Genomic DNA, 21,785 nt, shown 5'->3' with positions numbered 1-21,785 from the left:
GTCATACCTCAGAGATGGTGCGGGTTCAGTTCCAGACCCCTGCAATAAAGTAAATATGGCAATAAAGCAAGGATTTTTTGGTTTCTCAGTGCACATAAAAGTTACGCTTACACTATACTGTAGTCTGTGAAGTGAGTAATAGCATTATGTCTACAAAAAACAATGTACATACGTACCTTAGTTTAAAAAATCCTTTATTGCTAAAAAATGCCAACCATTATCTGAGCCTTCAGCAAGTCGTAATCTTTTTGCTGGTAGATGCTGACGGCTGCTGACTGATCAGGGTGATGGTTGCTGAAGGTTGGGGTAGCCGTGGCAACCTCATAAAATAGGACAACAATGAAGTTTGCTGCATTGCTTGACTCTTCCTTTCAGGGGTGATTTATCTGCATCATGCAATGCTGTTTGGTAGCATTTTACCCACAGTGGAACTTCTTTCAAAATCAGAGTCAATACTCTCAAACCCTGCCACTGCTAATCCAACTAAGTTGATGTAATATTCTAAATCCTTTGCTGTCATTTCAACAGTTTTCACAGTGTCTTCACCGGGAGTAGGTTCCATCTCAAGAAACCACTTTCTTTGCTCATCCATAAAAAGCAACTCTTCATCCTCATATGTTAACCTTTCATCCTGAGATGGCAGCAGTTCAGTCACATCTTTAGGCTCCTCTTCAAATTCTAGTTCTCTTGCTATTTCCACACCTGCAGTTACTTCATCTATTGAAGTCTTGAACCCCTCCAAGTCATCCATGAGAGTTGGAATCGTGTTCTTCCAAACTCCTGTTAATATTGATATGTTGACCTCTTCCCCTGAATCATGAATGTCCTTAATGGCATCTCGAATGGTGAATCCTTTCCAGAAGGTTTTCCATCTACTTTGCCCAGATCCATCAGAGGAATCACTATCTATGGCAACTGTAGCCTTATGAAGTGTATTTTTTAAGTAAAAAGACTTGAAAGTCAAAATTCCTTCTTGACCCATGGACTGCAGAATGAGCGTTGGGTTAGCAGGCATGAAAACAACACTCATTTCATTGTCCATCTCCATCAGAGCTCTTGGATGGCCAGGTGCATTGTCAATGAGCAGTCATATTTTGAAAGAAATCTTTTATTCTGAGCAGTAGATCTCAACATCAGGCTTAAAATATTCAGTAAGCCATGTTGTAAACAGATGCTCTGTCATCCAAGCTTTGTTATTCCATCTGTGGTAAAGTAGACTTAGCATAACTCTCAAGTGCCCTAGGATTTTTGAAATGGTCAATGAGCATTGGCTTCAGCTTAAAGTCACCAGCTGCATCAGCCCCTGATGGAAGAAGTTTTCACATATGGAGGTATGAAGAAGTCATTCTGGCTTACACAAGATTTCGCTTAAACTTTATGCTAACTAGAATAGCCTGTTTTGTGGCCTATTAAACATATATTGTACGTCTGCTTTAACCATTAAGGAAAATAATGCACTTTAAGTCAAAATGGAGTAACTGTGGTTCAGGCATTCAAAGTGGAGCTAAGAGGCCATTGTGAATGTGGTTTCAGACACGCTTCTCTATCACTGAGAACTTAAATATTCTGAACTGTATTAGATTCAAGGACACCATCATCCATTCTAAAAATAATATCTGCCAACAACTGCCAGCTGCAACCTCATGGTCACAGGTTCTCTCCTTATAACTATGCAGACATTTCAGACCCCAACCAATCCTTGCTTAACAAGCACCCTTACTTCTTGGAGCTCCAATCCTAAAGCTGGACAAACAAGTTATGTTATTTTGTGTGTTTTGCCTATATGAGCCTCCTTTATTTTGTAATCCAGCAGAACACAATTCAAATGTTTCTAAATCTTTGTCTCCCGGGTTATAGTCTTCAGTTTGCTTTGAAGAAAACTCTCTTCCATTCATAGCATAGATTGTTTTTTAAAATAATTTTTATTGGAGTATAGTTGCTTTACAATGTTGTGTTAGTTTCTACTGTACAGCAAAGTGAATCAGCTACATGTATACATATAGCCCCTCTTTTTTGGGTTTCCTTCCCATTTAGGTCACCACAGAGCATTGAGGAGAGTTCCCTGTGCTATACAGTATTTCTCATTAGTTATCTATTTTATACATAGTATCAATAGTGTATATATGTCAATCTGAATCTCCCAATTCCTCCCACGGCCCCCTGCCCTTTTCCCCTTGGTATCCATATGTTTGTTCTCTATGTCTGTGTCTATTTCTGCTTTGCAAATAAGATCATCTGTGCCATTTTTCTAGGTTCCACATGTATGCATTAATATACGATATTTGTTTTTCTCTTTCTGACTTACTTCACTCTGTATGACAGTCTCTATGTCCATCCACAAATGACCCAATTTCATTACTTGTTATTGCTGAGTAATATTCCATGGTATATACGTACCACATCTTCTTTATCCATTCATCTGTTGATGGACATTTAAGTTGCTTCCATGTCCTGGCTATTGTAAATAGTGCTGCAATGAACATTGGGGTGCATATGTCTTTCTGAATTATGGTTTTCTCTGGGTATATGCTCAGGAGTGGGATTGCTGGATCATATGGCGGTTCTATTTTTAGTTTTTTAAGGAACCTCCATACTGTTCTCCAAGTGGCTGTATCAATTTACATTCCTACCAACAGTGCAAGAGGGTTCCCTTTTCTCCACACCCTCTTCAGCATTTATTGTTTGTCATAGACTGTTTATTGATTATTTCTGACAACACTGCTACCGAGATAGTCAGCCTGTACTTTTAAGCCTTAAAGCCGGGCATTGTCTTCTATTCTCTGTGAAAGTCTTAGATGGCATCTTCTTCCAATATAAGGCTGTTTTGTCTGCATTGAAAATCTGTTGTGTAGTGTAGCCACTTTCATGAATGATCTTAGCTAGATCTTCTGAAAAACTTGCTACCGCTCCTACATCAGCACCTGCTGCTTTACCTTGCACTTTTATATTATGGAGTTAGCTTCTGTCCTTAAACTTCATGAACCAACCTCTACTAGCTCAAAACATTTTTTTCGCAAGCTTTATCATCTCTTTAAGCCTTCATAGAATTAAAGAGAGTTAGGACCTTGCTCTAGATTGGCCTTGGCTTGAAGGAATATTGTGGCTGGTTTGATCTTTTATCCAGAGCACTAAAACTTTCTCCATATCAGCCATAAGGCTGTTTTGCTTTCCTATTATATGTGTATTCCCTGGAGTAGCACTTTTAATTTCTTTTAAGAACTTTTCCTTTGCATTCACAACCTGGCTAACTATTTGACACAAGAGACTTAGCTTTTGGCCTGTCTCAGCTTTCAACATGCCTTCCTCACTAGGCTTAATCAAAATTTAAATTTAAATCAAAAAGTGCTTCCTTTCACTTCAACACCTAGAGGTCACTGTAGAATTATTAATTGGGTTAATTTCAATACTGTTGTGTTTCAGGGAATAGGGAGGCCTGAGAAAAGGGAGAGAGATGGGGGAATGGCTGATGGGTGGAGCAGTCAGAACACACACAACATTTATTTATTGTTTGCCATCTTATGTGGGCGGAGTTTGTGGCACCCCCAAACACTTACAATAGTAACATCAAATATCACAGATCACCAAAAAATATATAATAATAAAAAATTTGAAGTATAGTGAGAATTACCAGAAAATGACTCAGATAAAAAATGAGCAAATGCTGTTGGGATAATGGCCCCCATAGATTTGCTGGATTCAGACTTGCCACAGACCTTCAATTTATGAAATATGCACTATCTGCAAAGTGCAATAAAGGGAAGCACAATAAAACAAGGTATTCCTGTAAGTGGGCATGTGAGAGATTAACTTATATTTCTTTTTTTAACAACTTTTCAGCATTCTGTTCTTTTACCCAATTCTTGACTAAAAAATCAATTAGTAATACTAAGTTATTAACATTTATGCATTTGTTTGACTTTTTTCCATTGCATTTGATTGTTTCTTGTTATGTGAGCTATAATTTCCAGAAATAACTTATTTTGATTTTTTTTTCAAGAAATCTTACCATTTAACCCCTAAAATGGATTGATTTTACCCATCACTTTCTTTAATCTCTTCCATGAGAGGTTCTAGTAACTGGCAGTTGCTAGGTGGTGCACTGCCTAATGAGTTATATCATCCATCATTCAATGAAATTTTCATTGATGTTAGTGTTTTCACAGTAAGAGATAAGAGGAAGACAGTATTATCTCTTTAAATACTGATTATTTGGAACAGTATTCTCTAGGCACAACGTTATTGCACAAGGATATTCTACATAATCAAAACATTTCCTAGAATTAGCCTAATTTCTTGAAAAACCTGCAGAAACCAAAGAAGAGAGTGTGTGTGAGAACTCCAGAACAGTATAAAAAACCCTTTCATTCTTACCTCACTAACCTCATTTTCCTTATACTTCAAGGGCTAGGTGCATTTTTGGAATGTTCCATGCTTTCTCTAATCTTTGAAGCTTTATATATGTTGCTTTGCTTAGATACTCTTCCACACAGTTTATCTGTGTACTTGTCAAAATCTCATTAATCCTTCAAAACTGAAAACAACATATTTGAGCTTTATTTTCTGCCTTCCAATCAGAATAAGGTTCCTTGCTTCTTTTTCTCTGTGGCATCTTGTGGTTACATTTACAATGACATTTATAATAGTATAAATGTATTTATACTATTATAAATGTATAAATGTATTTATACATTTATAAATGTGTTCATAATAGTATAAGTGTAGCTTCATCTGGTGGTTTATTTTTGTTTCTTCTGCTAGACTATAAGCTATTTGATGGCAATAAATTTATGTCATTCATATGTCTGTCTCTGATTTCTTAAAAATATTTGCCGAAATGAAAATTATACAGATGGATATATGGCTAATCCATAAGTGATTTTGGATTTACTGCCCCAATGTAAAACAATACGTCTTTAAGATTAGAGTAGAACTTGAGTGAAAATGAGAGAAATTCCTCAGGATTCAGATAAGCTTAAAATAGACAAAATATACATCAAGATAATGAGTCATTATCTGATTCTGATTTCCTGATACAGCTCTCTGTACTTACTGTTTGGCAAAATAGTCAGAAATGTTAGCAAGAAAAAATAGGGTATATTTACAGGAAAGTGTGGGAGCAATTTGTTATGTTAAAATGTTTAATTACTTGAACAGATGTTCCTTTGGTACATTTTAAGCTCGGGTCTGTCAAAACACTGAGGATAAAATAATCAGATAATTCTCCCCTTTCCTTGGAATCTTGTTGTGTATTATGAGAAAGAGATACAAATAACCAATTACGTGAAATATCTCCTGTTTTCATAGTGATGTATTAGTTTCCTGTGGCTGCTATTAAAAAAAAAAAATTACCACAAACTTAGGGGTTTAAAGAAGTGGAAACTTGTTTTCTCACATTTTTGGAAGCCAGAATTTCAAAATCAAGATGTTGGCAAGGCTACACTACCTGGACACAGAGTCTGGGGGTAAAAATCCAAAACCCATTCCATACCTCTTCCTCTTAGTTTCTAGTAGCTGCTGACCTGCCTTGGCTTCCTTGGCTTGTGGCTTCATTACTGGCTTCTCTGCCTCTGTCTTCACGTTGCCTTTTGTTCTTCTGTCTATATAATCTCCCTCTGCTTCTCTTTTATAATGACACTTATGATGGCATTTAGGATCCACCCAGACATTCCAAAATAGTCTCCTTATCTCAATATCATTAATTACATCTGCAAAGACCCTTTTTCCAAATAAGGTAACATTCACAGGTTCTTGGGATTAGATCCTGGCATCCATTATCAGCTTACCACAATGATATGTACCATATGGAGGAGGAACATGGCACAAAGAACAGTGCATGCACTTGAAGAGCTTAAGAAAGCTGCAACAGGATTCCTGAAGTTAAACCAGAAAAAAAAAATGTAGAGGTATATGGATAAGAGGACACGCAAAGAGCATTATTCAAGTCAGAGGCAGGAAAATTAGCATAGTTAACATATATTCAATTGGAGGCTATTCTAGCGCCAAAATTAACTCCATACAAACCTTCCCTTTGAACAGCATTCCCAGCACACTTCCTAGCAGAATAATGTTGAGACCCCAGAGAACCTTTTTACATTTGAATATTTTCAGTCTGCTTTAGTCTGGGCTGGTACTATTCTTACTGGTAATACCGTTTCAGAAACTTTATGTGTTTTTTAATGAATTTGAGTCTATTCCAGTCTAACAAGTCAGAAAGCCACATCAATACTTATTTTCTGTATAGGCCTTTCTTGTTTGGTTTATTCAGTATTATTTAGGTGTGCCAAGCTTCTTAGATTCCTAGAAGCCCTTACTTCCAAGTGAGAGAAGTAGAGTGAAATTGTTTATCTTTCTAATCTTTTCTGTATATTCTGTAAATACCTGTGTATGCATATATTTTTATGACTGAATGTCAGAATAGGAACCATGGGAATCTCTTAAGGATACTTAATTAAAATGCAGATTCCAGAGCCCAACAAGTCTTACTCAGTAGGAACCTCTGATGTTATATATTAGAAACAAAGAATTTAGAAGATCAATGATTCAGATATCTATTACAGCAATATAGAAAATTAATATTTTAAGTTAACTTAAAAATTAAGTTATTTTTTAAAATAATGAATTGATGATAATAAAGATAAAAGAAGAAACTAATAAAATAGAAAACTAAATAGATAATATACAGTGTAACAAAAACTTGGTTCTTTAGAAAAAAACAAATAAAATTAATAGCATCTTAACTTAATTGAACAGGAAAAAGTGATTAGGCACAAATATCCAATGTAGGAAATGAAAAATAGAAATAAGTGCAGACCTTATAGCTATTGAAAAGATAAAAACACATTATGAACAATATGGCAATGAAAGTTTAAATAAAATGATGAATTTAGATAAAAGACAAAATTTACTAATAATGATGCAAAAAGTTACGGGAAACTTGAATAATCATTAAATAAATCAAATAGCTATTAAAAATCAAATCCATAGTTAATAAGCTTCAACAAGCAATCCTAGGTGCAGCTGACATCATTGATAAACTGAAACAAAATTTTAAGTAGGAAATAAAGTTAACATGACACAATTGTTTCCAGAGAATGGACAAAAAGTAACATCTCTTCCTATACACTTTCCTCTGTATTTTTAAAATCTACATTATTGAACCCAGGTTCAGCAGCTCACCACCAGAAGCCAATAATTCGAGAGGCAAGTGTCAGTAGAAAGGAAAGGTGCTTTAATCAGAAAAGCCAGTAATCTGGGGAGAAGGTAGACTCATGTCCAGAGACCAGTTCCCAAGATTCTGCTCAGCCATGACAGTTTTAAAAGGGAATAATGGGGGGTGGGGGGGAGAATCTCAATGACTCATCAAGGCAGGAGGGTGGGTCCTGCATCCTTCTCCATTGCATCCAGACTGGCTGACTCTCTCTTCAGATGTTAATTTGCCCCATGTGATCTGCCTGCAGGTGATCACACAAGGTGATCTTTTCCTTATCTAGGAGAAGAATCAACAGGTTAGGCAAGGCATGTTGTGCTTCAGGAGAGCTTAAGTCAGGAGTTAGGTTAAATTGCCTAGTGATCTCATTCCTATAATGAGGTTCTTTTAAGATTAGAGGGGAACAGAAATGGGCAAACAGGAAAGGGGCAAAAGAGCTGCTTTCATCTATACAAAGGAGATAGCACAGTAGAAAAAGGAGCAAATTCTTGTACATAAGTTTCCAAAAAGACCTAAATGGCCAAAAAAGCATATAAGAAGATGCTCACTCTCATTTATTATCAGTGATGTGAAAATTAAACCATAATAAGAAACAATTTTGTATGTACCAGTGTAGCTAAAATTAAGGAGATTAAAAATAGCAAATTTTGGAAAATATATGAAGAAACTGAAATTCCTATGCAATGTTGAGAATGTAAATTTATACAACCACTCTGGAAAATTATTTTGTGGTATTTATTACAGTAACAATATGCAAAGCTCTTTTGTATTTTCTTATACAAATATAGACAGCAGAAATGCATGCATGCATCATATGTGCTTTCTCCCAAAATGTAAAAGTATGTGTATAATAGCATCATTCATGAAAGAAAAAATTTGAATGTTCACCCACAGATATAATGAGTTATATTCATACATTAAAATACTAGACAACAACAATAATGAGTAAACTATTGCTGCATTCAACAAACATTAATGAATCCCACAAACATAATGTTTAAAGAAAGAAGTAACACATCCCCCCCAACCCCAAAGTTCATACTTTATGATTCCATTTATATAAAAGCCAAAAACAGGCAATACTTATGTATGGTCCTAGAAGTAGAGTTACCAGTTATGTTTGTGAGACAGTAAGAGTCTGAAAAAAAACTTTCCAAATGTGAGCAGTATTTAGTTTCTGTAACTGAGTGCTACTTATAAGGGGATGCCAATTTGTAAAAATTAAATACCTCTCTTTTGGTTACATATATACATACATATATGTATACACATGTATTTATATGTGCTATATTTCATTTGATTTGAGTGTTTATAATAATTAAAACAATAAGCAAAAGACGAGCAAAAGGTGGTCTTTTGAGAGCGTAATTTTCTCCTCAATTTTCCTCCAAGTTTAAATACAGATACAAACCAACAATTCTTTTAAATAAATACCTGTTATTACATTAAATGTTTTACAAGTATCCTTAACAATTAAGTTTAAAGGGAAGAGGATGAAATGAAACAGAAGTATCATGCAGTGGATTAGAAGGATTGGTAAGAGGTTCTGTTTCCTGGAATTTAGAACGAAAACAAAAACAAACATGTTCTAACAAATAGAGTGTTTGACTGTGTTGAGTATTTCTGAGACGATCTGTGACGCACAGACCAAAAAGCAGCCTTTTGAATTGGGCAATTTTGGAGCTATTGTTTACTTTTCTAGATTGGCTTAAGTGGTGTGGTAAATGCAGAAACAAGTAGAACTGATTTCGGAGGCAGGCAGCAGTAAGTGGCAGCTTGCAGCAAGCAGGAGCTGGAAGCAAGATCTTAGTTCCGGGACCAGGAGTCCTAACCACTAGACCACAGGGGCCAGCGGCTAGGGCCTGGACCCTTATTAGTTCTTGCCTGCCTTGTCAAGAATGAATTCAGGCGAAGAGGCAGAAGGTAAAGAGAAAGGTAAAAAATTACTGGAAAAGCAAAGTACATGCGGAAGGGCGCACAGGCAAACTCAGAGGCAGAGTTGCGCCTTTGGGAAATTCTTAAATTCTTTATGAAGGGGCAGTTTTCCGGGTCTTTGTCTTCCTTCTGGCTAAGCATCTTGCTTTGTCCCCTCCTGGCTAATTAGTCTCAGGACCCTCCCCTTAGGTGCGCACGCACCTCTCAGCCAAGATGGATCCCGACGTGAAGGCATCTGGGAGAAGCGAGAATCACGATGGCCTGGCGTTGTCCCCTGACTTTTGACCCCCAAGGAGCCTTTCTGTGCTTGTGCGGTGTCTCCCTTGACCCAAGTAGGGGGGAGCGGAGATCCCTTGATCCTTTCCTCAAACAAGGTTTAGCTCCTCTTTGTCTCTGCCATGACTGTTATCTTGAGGCGTCCACAGGAGACAAAGCCTTGCTCTTTACCCTGTTTCTGTTGTTGCTTCCATTTCGGAGAGCAAACAGGAGGCTGATCGTAAATGCCTAACCTGGAGCCCAGCTATCTCCTGTCTCAGGGAGTGCAAACATGGGGCTAGTTGCAAGTGTCCGGCCTGAAGCCCACTTTTTTCTGCCTCTTGAAATGTAAACGGGAGGCCAGTTGTAAACGTCTAACCTGGGGCCCATCTATCTCCTGCCTCAGAACCTGTTAGAGATTTCAGAGGCAAAGAATTTTGGAATCTTAAACGACATCAGGTTAAGCCCTTGCATTCACTGTGAGCTCCGAGGCCAGCAGTAAAGAACCTTGCAGGTAAACTTACTGAAATTAGTTGACATCACAGCCTATGCTGCTGAGATCACCAAAACACCACCTTTTTGCTTTGAGTAATTGAGTTGTACCCAGAACATATAAGGATAGGATAAGCTAATTAAATTAATTCTTTCATGGGAATTATTTCAAACATGTGATATAGAAACACAATTCACATGTTGACACATTTTATTAATGAATATGACTAAAACCCTAATCTCTAGGTGAAGACTCCTTTGACCTATTTTATTTTATTCTTTAGTTTTGAACATGATAATTTAGAGACTTAAATCTTGCTTTGTCCTGAGGGAGGGGATATATGTATACATATAGCTGATTCACTTCATTTGGACAGCAGAAACTAACACAGCATTGTAAAGCAATTATATTCCAATTTAAAAAAATCTTGCTTTGTATCTGATATTTAGAATATTAAAATTTTATTAAGTTATGGCTGTTTACTTATTTAGATATTTATGTCAGTGGAAAAAGTATACAGTAAACCTGGTAGAGAGTTTTCACATAGGGAATATTTAATAAGCAGTTTATGACGACAACAGACCAAAGATCCTACAATTCACATTTCCAGAGTCAGATAGCTTTTATTTCTCTTTTCAAGACAGAGACTGCTTTCCTAAACCAACTGGTTACAATACATTTATATCTCTGTGGGTGACACTGATGAGATTCCTAGCTTGGTTACCGCACCTGTGTCCTGGATTGAATGCAGAATTTTGTTACCTAAGACATTTTGTAATTTTTATTTCATTCTTGTGAACTTGACTGTGATTTCCTAAATGAGACACTGGTAATAAGGCACCAGAAAATCAGGAAAAAAAAATTAATGTATTTTGACTTAACTGGTCTGTGATTCAAACAAGACATCAAACTTATTTATTCTTTTATTATAATTCTGCTTTCACAAATATGCTTGCCCTACCCTTCTGACATATCAATTATATCATTTACCTTTCCCGGAAGATCCTATGATTTATCAACAATGTCTAAAGAGCTCAGGGAACCAATAATTACATCTAGCCTTTTTTAGTATTACATTTCTAGTAGCCACAATGAATAGAGATTTGTTAAATTAATAGGGTAAAGTACTCCTTTCAAAATACATGTGACTTAAGGGAAAGTTCATGGATGAAACTTGAAAACTTTAAGGTAAGTGAAAGAAGCAATACACTAAGACAATGTGCTGTATGATTCCAATTATATGAAATGTCTTGGACATGCAAATCCATAAAAGCAGAATGTATATTAGTGGTTACCGGAGACTGGGGGAAAGGAGGGTGGCTGCTAGTGGGTAAAGGGTTTCTTTTTGGGGTAAAAAGAATGTTCTAGAACTAGAACATTGAAATTTTCTAGAATTCACATCTCTGTGAATATACTAATAAAACATTGAATTTTACATTTAAACAAATACATTTTATCATACATGAATTACATCTGCGTAAAACATTAAAGAAACCCCATATGATCATATCAATAGAAGTATAAAAGCATCCAACAAAATTCTCCAGGCATTCATCATGAAACTCTAAGAAAACTAGTAATAAAGGGGAACTTTCCTAATATAATAAAGAGTATTTCTAAGAAAATATTACCTAACATCATGTTCAGTCATTAGAGACCAAACACTTTCTATCTAGGATAAGAAATAAGGCAAGCAGGTCCTCTCTCACCACTCATATTCTCACATTCAGCATTTTGCCGGAAGTCCTAGCTAGTTCAATAGAAAAGTAAACAAATGAAATGTATAGAGACTGAAAAGGAAGAAGTGAAACTCTGTTTGCAAAGAGCATATACCTAGTAGATCCCCAAATATCTATTTTTTTAAGAAAATAAACAAACCCTAGAAGTAATAAGAGAGTGCAGTAAAGTGTAGGACACAAGATAAATATGCAAAAGTCAATTGCTTGCCTGTATACCAACAATGAATAACTGGAATTTTAAAATTAAAAAAAAAAAAAACAACAGTTAAATAGTGCCACGCATACAAAAAATAAATACTTAGGTATAAGTCTAACAAAACATGTACAGGATGTATATGCAGAAAAAGATAAAACACCAAAGAAAAAAGTCAAAGAAGATATAAATAGAGAAATATTCCATGTTTGTACTTTGGAAGACAATTTCATTAAAGTGCCAATTCTTCCTAACTTTAGCTAAAGATTCAACACAATCCTTATCAAAATCCCAACAAGCTTTCCTATAAACATGGAAAAAGTTATTATCAAATTGATATGGAAAGGGATAGGACCTAGAATAGCCAACACAATTCTGGAATAAAAGGTCAAATTTAGAGTATTCATGTTACCCGATTATAGAACTTATTATAAAACCACCATAATTAAGACTGCATGTCGATTGACACAAGTACAAACACACTGATGAACAGAACAAAGTAGAGGATGCAGAAATAGACCCACACAAATGTAATCAAGTTATTTTCTATAAAGGCAGAAAGAAAATTCCGTGCAAGAACAATTGTCCTTTCTAAAAATAGTGCTAGAACACGTGGATATCCATATGAAAAAAAAAAAAAGAAACTAGACAGAGACCTCATGGTTTTAAAAATGGATCATAGAGCTAAATGCAATAGTCAAAACTATTAAACTTCTATAAGAAAATATAGCAGAAAATTTGCTAACAAACTTTTAGTTTTTAACACAAAGCAAATCTATGAAAGGAAAATTTGATAAGTTGGCCTTTATTAAAATTAAAATTTTTGTCCAACAAAAGATGCTGTTTAAGAGAATGAAAAGACAACCTGTTCACTGAGAGAAAATATTTTCAATTTGGGGATGGTTAATTAGGTAAAACACAGGAGAATTTTTAGGGCTGTGAAACAGTTTTCTATGATACAATAGTAGCAGATACATGACACTATTAATTTGTCAAAACAAAGAGAATTTCATAGAGAAAAGAGTGGACCATAATATATGAAAGTTCAAATAAAATTCAGCAGAAGATTGGAGGATCTTCTGATGTAATGCAGACTGTGATGAAAGAATCTAATTCTATTCCAAATGTGGGGCATACGTGACTAAAGAGGGTGAGGGAAAAGGGGCTAACCTAGGTAACTTCAGAAAGAAGTAAAGACTGTAAGACTAGAGATGAGAACTATATATCATCACTGTAGGTAAATTTATTTCCCATATGGATACAGGTTAACAGTTTTGAAAGCAGTGTTCATGTACAGTGGGATTGGACAAATAAGTAAATGTATGGTAGACGGTGAGAGCCAGATTTCTCCCTGTTGGAATGGGAGCTTGGTCATAAGCAAGCAGGAAAGGCTAGAATGAACCGTATATACTAGATGAAAGTTGGAGACATCAGCATGAACTCACGTTGAACTTAAAATAAGTATATATGTCCCATGATGTGATGTGATGTTATGAGAGTGGCAATTCTGTGGTCTCCATCCCATTAACCCATAATCCCAGTAATCATAAGAAAAATACCAGAGAAATCCCAATTGAAGGACATTCTACAAAATACCTGATCAATACTCCTCAAACTTGTAAAGGTCAATTAAAAAAAAAAGAAAGAAAGAAAGAAAAAAGAAAATCTGAGAAACTGAGACAAGTCTAAGTGAACCTAATGAATCTACTTGTAGGAATATATGAACTAGATTAGGGAACAGAAAAAGAATATGGGGTAAAAATTAAGGAAGTACGAAAAAGTATGCGCTTTAGTTAACAATAATGTATCATTATTGATGTATTAGTTGTGACAGACGCACTAAGGTACTGTTAACAGAAGGAAAGTTGGGTATGAGGTACATAGGAACTCTGTAGTGTTCTTGCAGATTTTGGTAATGCTAAAATTCTTCTGAAATAGAACAAATTTTTTTAAAAAATGCAACTGTCAATTATTGGCCTTGTGATCCTGGGGAAGTTGCTTATTATCATAGTATCTCAGGGTTTTTTTAACCTGAAGATGGGAATAATTGCATCAAATTTATGGAATTGCAATTCAGAGCAAGTGGGAAGTATTTTTTAAAATGCTTTTGAAATTGTATAGTAAAGGTGGGTGTTATTGGTACTCAAAGGAAAAGAGAAAAAGTGCATGCCTCACTAGGATACTTGATATTAAGACTTCCTACATATTTTACTCAAAGTGTGTTTCTATGAGTATATTCCAAGTAGTAAGTGTATGTGGTTGATTGTGTGCATGTGCCTGTGTGTTATTGGTATATTTACAGAGAAAAATTACATGCCTCCCAATATATGATAAGTATAAAATATTTTCCACTCTTATTATGAACAGATTTATTGAGAACAAAATGAGTGACATACATAATAAATAAATGCAGATGTTATAAAAATAACAAAACTCTTAAGCTGTTTGATAAATCATGAAGATATCCTGTTGCAAAATATATAAAGCAATTTGCTCTTTGAAATACTGTAACAATCGGATATAGTCAAATCTCTCCTGAGTTTAACAGAAACCACAGAATGACTTAGCAATCCTTAAATCCACACATGACAGTACTTAAGCAGGTTTCATAAATGATTTGCAATAGAAGGAGGATTTTACTATAATTGTTCTCCGTGGCCATAAAAAGCATTATGGAATAGAAAAAAAAAAAAAATAAGTGCACAGTACAAGATGTGGAAGGGAAAACGCTTTTAATGAGCTAAAATAAATGTATTATCATCTATATAAGGACTGAAGGGGGTCTTTCCAAGTACCTAAGACCTATCCTCTAATTTTTCAAACAAATAAGTCCAGTTTCTTCTTGATTAAGTCACAAAATAAGTGGGTTTTAAAGCTTTGGGGTATAGAAGTATCCCATGGGGTGCTTGTTAAAATTATCCTTGACCCTTATCATCAGAGCTTATATTGGTCCTTTTTTGAAAACAACGTTGTTTTGTTTTTATTTTTTCTCTGGTTGTCTTTTAAGGTTTTTTTAGTTTTCAATAAGCTTACCATAATGTATCTATAGAAATGTTTGCTTCTTTGCCTTGATGTCTTGAATCAATTATTGAAATTTTTGACTTGTTTGACTTTATAACTATAGCTGACTATTTTCATAAACTTGAAGTTTGAAGAGTTTTTGGACAGGAAACATATCTGTGTTGTAGATAATTAGGTCTCTTTACCATATCTTGAACATATGCTCTTCTTTCTGTATTTTAATTCTTTGATTTTCTATCCTGTTTCAATCAGAATATTGTTATTCTGATTTATATGCTAGTAAACTACTCTCTTTCACACTGTCCAACCTGCTGTCTAAACCCCCAGGTAAAATGTTATTTTCATTTATTGGATTTTTGTGGTTCTTAAATATACATTTGAATTTTTATATAGTATCCAATTTTCTAACAAGATTATGTATCCATTTTGTCACCTTATTTAATAAACAAATTAATCACAGATATTATAAAGCCCATTTCTTACAAGAACAATATTTGACTCCTATAGTCTATGTCCATTTTTATCAGCTTTCTTTAGATTTCTGCATTAGATTTTATCTTTTTACATTCCTGGTGTTGAAATGAATTTTTATGCTCAAGATGGAACTGCTCTTGCCCCAGGTGGTCCATCAGCAAACCAAACTTTTATGTTCCTCTAAATGCTCCACTTGACCAGAAACATAGTTTATACAGTCAGCCAATCCCCAGATGCCAAGCTAACTCTAGGCTCCATAATTCTTTGTTCCTTTATCTTTCTAAAGAAGGTCAGATATGCAACCCCAGCCAACCATGGCCTGTTCCCATGTTGCCCCTTCTACTGCTCTGTAAACTCTTGCCCAAAATCCCTCAGGAAGAATGAACCACTGCTTGTAAGGCACTGTATTCCCCCAATCCATGGAATGCTTTCCCTTGAATAATGGACATCAAACTTGTTACTAAATTGTTTTAGTTTTGTGATTTGACCCTGATTATTGTTAACCAAATACTGTTGTGAATGAAATGATGTAAAAATAATTTGAGGTACTGAAAAATGTTATAATGATTTACTTTTGTTTGTGACAGCCGGTTAAGGTGGGGACAAATAATTATAATACAACCTGAGATTAAGAATAGAATGTTAGTTTTAGGAAATCTGGTCTAGACCTTCAGAGTGACATTCAAAGCCTGAGAGAATCTGTTATCCAATTTTTGTCTCCCATAAGACCATCAAAATCTCTGTTTAAGTTCAGCATCTTCACCTTCGATTTCTCCTAAACTTTTCATTCTCCCAGCATCAGCTTTAGAATCATTAAGTTGTAGATTCAAAGAAAAACTCTCATTGCTTTCAGAAGATATGTTTGCATACATAGAAAATTCAGTGGATTCAACAAATGAAAAGTATTAGAACTAATTTAACAGGGTTACAGAATATAAGGTCAATTTTTAAAAAATCAGTCACATTTCTGTATATGAATAACAGTCAATTGGAAAATTAAATTTAAAAATTAATTTATAAGAGTTCAATTTCCAGCTCTGACATAAGCCTGGACTGAAAAACAATTTTCCTTGGATGCAGTTGAAAGGTAGAAGAATATGCCATCCCAAAACGTGCCTCTTTGGCCTAAGGATTATTTTGAGCTGATTACTTTTGAGACACAGAAAGAAACTGTGCAGACAGAAAAAAACTCTGAAAACAGAGTAGAAGATATTTTACCCTTTTGTAAAGAAAAATCTACATTTATAAAAGCAATTTACATTAGAAAGGTGCCTGTACCAGGAAGAGAGCTATTACCGGAGACAACTTTTTCACCTGAGAGACTTATCTGCTTGTCATGGCAAGCTTTGTTTACCAAATATTTCCTCCTTTCACCTACTTAATTGCTTAATTGCTTCCCTCCCTGCCCCCAACATCTTTCTCTTGTCTTTAGCTGAAGATAGTATTTAAGGAGATGGCTTTGGCCATCTCAGGGAGTTAGTTTCCTTCGGTATCTCCCATGTGTCAACTGAAAGAAAAAAAAAATGTACAACTTAGAAACTGAGAGTTATGTTTTATTTCATGGACATTCTGAGGACTTCAAACCCGAGACACAGCATCTCAGATAACACTGAGAAACTATTCGGAAGAGGAAAGGGCGGGATGGGGGGGAAGCCAGAATGTATAAAAGTTTTTGCAACAGAAGACCAGGTAGTCAGAACATCAAAAGATTACTGTTAGGAAAATCAGACATCTCAAGTTAATGAATTTAGTGCTTTTCTATGTTTGGGAAGATGCAAAGTCTGGGCTCGTTGAAATCATTCCTTTGATATGCTCCTCAGCTATCTTGGGCCAGTGTCCCATGCTTTCTCATCCTGAGTATCCTCAAGGTGCACTTTTGGGGGTGGTTGCAGCATTCTGTTTCCATCCTGAGTTCCCTCGGGGCTCACTGTCAGGGCTGTAATGTGGTGACTTGTTGTCTGCAACATCCTTTGTTTACTGATATGGCAGGCAATATTTTTCATTCACACATCCGTACTGAGGTATATATTTAATAAACTTCTGGGTGTTTTTCTCCTTATTGGTCTGTCTTTTATTAAAAGGGGTGTCAGCCAAGAGTTCAGAAGGGTAGAGGAAAAATTATATTTCCTCCCTTACATATTAGAGAACTGTTTTAGGGGAATGCTACCACTCTGAAATCAAGAGACAGAGTAATCCAAAGAGACACAGCTGAGAACTGGTTTCCTGGAGCAAAATCTCCTGGAGTCGTAAACTGGTAGAAACACTTAAAATGATAATTTTGACAAATTGCTAGAGGCCAATAGAGTACCAACATGACAGTGAGACACTCCTAGGAGGTGCCATCTTAGAGAGGCCTGCACTTTTATTGGCTTTATTTTCAGGAACCCTACCAGCTTCTCACAGAGAAGATGCAATAAATAACCCCTAATGTCTCTGGCAGGGGGATGGAAAGAGTAATCCTTGTGAAATAGTCCTAGAGCCTTTTCCATAACAGGGACATACTCTCTGGAAGAAAGCCCTTACAGGGTCATGTTCCAGAACAACAAGAGAAGGTATTCCTCTCACTCTATCCCCCATCTCACCTAAGGAGTGGGACGAAGTTATACAAGAAGAAACACTTATGACATCAGAGGTGCCGACTGAAAAACAACAACAACAAAACACAGCACACACACACACACACACACACACACACACACACACACACACAACGTGAGAGCTATGAGTTCAGTTTTATTTGGGGCTTTCTGAGGACTATAGGCTGTCAAGAGACAGCCTCTCAGCTCTGAGGAACTGTTCCAAAGAGGTAGGGGGGAAGGTCAGGATATATGTGATTTTGGTGAAGGGGTGGGGGTGGGGGGTCCACGCAATCAAGAACACAGTTTTTGCAGAAGGTTGCTGCTAATCTCGTGAGGGTTACCGCTAGTCATGAGGAGCAGACGTCACCATGAATGATTTTAATGCTTTTCTAGGCACAGGAGATGCAAGAATTGAGCTCCTAAAATCTTCTCTTGACAATATCTACCTATCTGAAAGCCTATTCTGCCGGTTTTTTCCAGAGCACAGAGTGTCTCATTCTTAAACTCCACCCTGAACTCCTTTCAGGGGGTGTTGAAGGTCAGCGGTTGCTGTGGCTCATGATTTAATCCTAGTAGACGAAGATGGCAAGTGCCAATTTGTAGTTGGCAGGTATCTGCCATCAAAGCATGGCTCTTGCTTTTAAGGTTCAGGCCTTTGCCATGTCTTAGTTGGATATCAGAGATGTAAATGCAGTGTTAAAATGATCCATCTGTTTTGGATGAGTCAGAACAGTATGTCCCCAAGCACTGTTCTTCCTCCAAGAATGCTTGATCTCTGTCTTCTCATTACCATTCTCAACTTCATAGTTTTCATGGTAGCTGCTATTTGGAAAGCCTCCATCAGTCTTCCTCTGTTTGTGTGGAGCGCTGCCCTCAGCTCAACAGTGGCCGAGACATGAGCTTCTGGGGTCTACTCTCTGCTCAGCTCCTTGAAATGATGGTTACTTCACCTCTCTCTGGCCCTCATCTCTGCGTCCACTACTCCTCAACACTGTCATGAACTGCAAGGACTCTAGCTCTCTGTTGCAGTTAGAAATTGTCCCAAAGCAGAGAGCTGAGTAATTGTGGAACAGACTTCTTATGAGTCTTCCTTCCTTCCTTCCTTCTGCCCTATTTTCATGGAAAGTTTAATGTAAACTCCTTAAGAAAAAACAGTATAGTATCTGTAACTTATTAACATTAAAAAATTAATATGAATTGACTAAATTGCACTGAATTATCTTCAATTGATTAATCATTGTGAAACAGGAGGGAAGGGGAAGGGCACAATCTTTGAAAGAATGAGATAGCCCAAGGACATGACATAAACTAATTAGAACCAAATGGGTCCAAGATGGAGGACAAGTCAACTTCCACTAGACCTCGAGCCTCAGTACACGCTCACTGTAACACATCACCAAGCTAAATGATACACCCACAGGCGCCATGACACTTCCAAGACTGACCTTAATGATCAAAAAGTGGGGGGTGGCCCAATTCCTGGAAATCCTCACCCCTTCCTGAAATAGCTGGAATACTCCTCCCACCCATTAGCCTATGAAATTACCCACCCCTATAAAAACTGACAACCCCATACCCTGGTGCCTTTCTCGCCTTCTGAGATGGCCCACACTCTGTCTGTGGAGTGTGTTTGTCTCTAAATAAATCCACTTATTACCTATCACTTTGTCTCTCACTGAATTCTTTCTGCGAAGAGACATCAAGAACCTGAGCTTCATTAAGTCCTGAAACCAAGTGTGTGATCTCAGTTGGTGGACTGTGGGTTTTGGCTGGGTTCAAGTCCCGGCTGCTTGAGTTCAAGTCTCAATCTAGGTTTTAGCCAGGTTCGAGTCCTGGCCATGTGGGTTCAAGTCCCAATCAGAGTTTTGGCTGGGTTCAAGTCCTGGCATGGGGGTTCAAGTCCCAATCTGAGGTGCATGGTTTCAATTGGAAGAATTCATAGAAAAAAATATTGGAAATATCAGAGTTAAGTTTCTTGAGAAAAAAAATTGCAGGTGAAGCTAAGTGAGATAATTCTTTAAGTAATATTCTCAATTAAAACTTCAGCTAAAAGTAATTCACTGAATCATGCTTTATTGGGTGGGGAATTTTGTCAAGGTCATTTGGAGGTTGGGTCTAGCTGGTCCCAAGGTAGGTGTCTAGGAAAACAAAAGGAAAATCCAGTCCAACATTGAAGGAAGTATACTGTGACAAAAAGGCTGGATAAGTAAGACAGTCCAGAATAGAATTTTGAGCAATGATAACAATTTGGACTTCATTTGCAAGCCTGTAACCAGCTTTTATAGGATATTAAATAGTGCAGTGAAATGATACAGAAAACCACTTGAGATCATTCTTTCAATAGTCATTGAATATGTAAACCATACTAAAATGAAGCAGGACCCTGTGAGGCCCTCCTGGGTACAAATCCCTTTCATGCCCCCCATTTCTTGTTTGTAGGAAATAGGCTTCATTCAGCCTCTTTGACCTTCCCTGAGTTCCAAGGGGCAGAATCAAACAGTTGCTAATCAGGGAAGGGAGGGGATGCAGAAACAAGGGAGGAGCAGTCAAGAAACAATAGTGCAGCCTTGGGGCAGGGTCCTGGTCCCTACTCAAGGGATGTATATAGCAATACCTTTGAGCTCTTCTGTAGGAAGTAAGGCCCCCTCTCAGGTGGAGGATGGTAACTTTGGGCCGAGCACAAGATTCCTGGAGCACCGCCCTGTTATCTCACCACCAGCCAAGCAGAAGAAAGTCTGCACATAGCAGAAGATAATGAAGACTCTGACCCCTTCCCCAAATGATTCTCCCTCTAAAACTTTCATGATTGAGCAGAATCTTTGGAGTTGGTTTATGGACATGAGTCTACCTTCTCCCCAGGTTGCTGGCCTCCTGAATAAAGCAACCTCTCCCTTCCAACCAACACTTGTCTATCAAGTATTGGCTTTTGAGTGGTGAGCAGCTGAACCTGAGTTTGGTAACCATATTGTTTAGAATTATAAAATAATATATATTTGCTGCCAGAAATCATAAAATTAATAAGGAGTAAATTATCACATTGCTATCACTTAAACAGAGATAGCCATGGTTAAAATATTGGTGTATATATTCTACAGAATTTTCTAATTTTTTTATGACAGAATTTATTGGGTGGGGAATTTTGTAATGGTCATTTGGAGGTTGGGTCTAGCTGGTCCCAAGGTAGGTGTCTAGGAAAACAAAAGGAAAATCCAGTCCAACATTGAAGGAAGTATACTGTGACAAAAAGGCTGGATAAGTAAGACAGTCCAGAATAGAATCTTTGAGAATGTCCATCTAGCATTCTAGCATATTTTCTGGAAGATTACAGTAATAGCTCTATAGCAAATATTCTCATAGTGTTAACATTAAGTTTGTAACAATTACATAAAGTACACATAATTAAAATAGATGGACCTCAGGGACTAGTAAGTGCTTAGTTAAAAACTTTTAGTTAATCTTGAAATTTCTACAAATTGAAGGATTATACTTAGCAGTGATAAAAATTTGTCCCTTTGATATTTGATCTCTTCATAATTTGAAGAATTTGCCAAATTGTTCTTAAATATATTGTTGGTTTTTGAACAATGCAGGGGTTAGGGGTGCCAGCATCCCCGTGCAGTCAAAAATACATGTACAACCTTTGACTTCCAAAAAACTTAACTACTAATAGCCTACTGTTGACTGGAAGGCTTACCGATACCATAAACAGTCAATTAACACACATTTTGTATGTTATATGCATTAAATACTGTGTTCTTACAATAAAGTAAGCTAAAGAAAAGAAAATGTTATTAAGAAAATGATAAGGAAGAGAAAATACATTTATAGTGCTGTACTGCATTTATCAATACCATAAGTTTATGTGGTCTGTTTACAGATGAATTGTCTG

General features: G+C 36.5%; 1 pseudogene; it reads right to left on the bottom strand.

The window, feature by feature from the left end:
- Positions 1-225: 225 nt before the first annotated feature.
- Positions 226-3,315, bottom strand: LOC118897818 (annotated as a pseudogene).
- Positions 3,316-21,785: the final 18,470 nt, after the last annotated feature.

Source organism: Balaenoptera musculus, chromosome 7, assembly GCF_009873245.2.
Source record: "Balaenoptera musculus isolate JJ_BM4_2016_0621 chromosome 7, mBalMus1.pri.v3, whole genome shotgun sequence".
NCBI classification, from domain to species: Eukaryota; Metazoa; Chordata; class Mammalia; order Artiodactyla; family Balaenopteridae; genus Balaenoptera; species Balaenoptera musculus.
Note: the sequence above shows the minus strand (reverse complement) of the source record. Positions and strands in the feature narration are given on the sequence as shown.